The sequence below is a fragment of the Notolepis coatsorum genome, assembly GCF_963971535.1.
Source record: "Notolepis coatsorum genome assembly, contig: SCAFFOLD_1855, whole genome shotgun sequence".
In the NCBI taxonomy this organism is placed as follows: domain Eukaryota; kingdom Metazoa; phylum Chordata; class Actinopteri; order Aulopiformes; family Paralepididae; genus Notolepis; species Notolepis coatsorum.
Genome location: NW_028174797.1, coordinates 15,001 through 17,002, shown reverse-complemented (window position 1 = coordinate 17,002; position 2,002 = coordinate 15,001).

Sequence of the window (2,002 nt, the reverse complement as noted above, 5' to 3'; positions counted from 1 at the left end):
AGGGTCCCTATCCTTTCTCAATACAGGGTCCCTATCCTTTCTCAATACAGGGTCCATATCCTTTCTCAATACAGGGTCCCTATCCTTTCCCAATACAGGGTCCCTATCCTTTCTCAATACAGGGTCCCTATCCTTTCCCAATACAGGGTCCCTATCCTTTCTCAATACAGGGTCCCTATCATTGCTCACCTGTCTTGCCGGTGTTCTCGCTCTCGTACAGGGCAGAGGTGTTGCCGTAGTTGACGAAGGAGAAGGCAGTGAGGGCAGAGTCCTCGGTGGCATTAGCCTACACAATGTCGATGGGAGACTGTCTGGAACCATTGCAATGGTCTGGGGCGATAGTGGGCCAGTGGCTGTCACCTGGATACAAAATATAGTATAGTTTAGTAATACATAGATATTATATGATGGAGTGTTAAACATTTTTTAAAGTGTCTAAAGTGAATGTTAAAAGTGAGTGTTTAAAGTAGAATGCGCCAACATTATGGGAAATTATCTTATCGTCTTCTCCAGAGTCAGACAAGAAGATAGATACCAGTTTCCTCTCTGTGCATTCAGTAGAAAGATATCCTGCTGAAAGCTAGCCTAGCTTAGCGCAATGAATGGAAACAGAACAGGCAAGCTAGCCTAGCTTAGCACAATGAATGGAAGCAGGTACAGACCAGCTAGCCTAGCTTAGCACAATGAATGGAAACAGAACAGGCCAGCTAGCCTAGCTTAGCACAATGAATGGAAGCAGATACAGACCAGCTAGCCTACTGTAGCACAATGAATGCAAGTGGATACAAACCAGCTAGCCTAGCTTAGCACAATGAATGGAAACAGAACAGGCCAGCTAGCCTAGCTTACTGTAGCACAATGAATGCAAGTGGATACAAACCAGCTAGCCTAGCTTACTGTAGCACAATGAATGCAAGTGGATACCCACCAGGGGATCATCCCTATGTTCCCCCGGTCCTATGTTCCCCGGGTTCTATGTTCCTCGCTTTGATTGATTATAATATGACACTCATAGCAGAATTAGTTATCAATAACCTACCTGTATAAATGTTAAAAGTTGTTGCAAATATTTGTTTTCCCTCATAAATATACCACTATATACATTAATTTCTTATATTAGTTTTAAAATGACCATTTAACAGTTTAACAGTGCTCTGAAAATGCTCTGAGAACATGCGGTCATCATTCACTGTTTTAAGCACAAACACATTAGGGAGGGAGGGAGAGAGACAGGCCCGGCCTGTATGCCTGCACCCTGCCATGTTGGTTTACCATGACTTTTTAGCAAGCAAGGTAGCAGCAATGCTAAGCTAACTGATTGTGCCAGTGTATCCTGTTAAAGAATACATCATAAGCCACATTTTGAAACGTTACTGACGTTAGCCTACATAAAATGTATAACAGTATATACAACAGGTGGATATCACTAAACACCAAAATCAAGAAACAATCATAGCTAACTGCTAACGCTACTAGCTAAATTAGCTTCAGCTAGCAGGCATGAATAACTGTTAATATAATATTCTCTACCATGTAAAAACGAACACGGCACTACTCCGCTGGCGTTTGCAATCGAAAGCATACATACAACATACAACATACAACATAATCGACATTATTGCCATGCAGTACTCACCGATGCAGAGAGACATGAGGTAGCAGCCAGGAAGCTGCCGCACAGGTGCATTCTGGGAGGCGGGGCAGCACAAGTGCAGTGCAGTCTGGGTGATGAGACAATGACGACAGCATGTTGAGCAGCATCCGTTGATTCAACATTTATTAGATATTGGCATTTCAATCATTAAAATGCAACCACAAAACAATATTGATTCAATGATATGTTTTCAACATTAGTCAATTGCTTTAAAGGTTAATGGGTGATTCAACATCAATCGTCGACCTTAACCAAAAATCAAGCATTGTGACCATAAATCAACATTGAATTAACACCTTTTGCTATCTGGGTTGTGATTTATACTGGACTCAGCTAAGGAGGACTGAA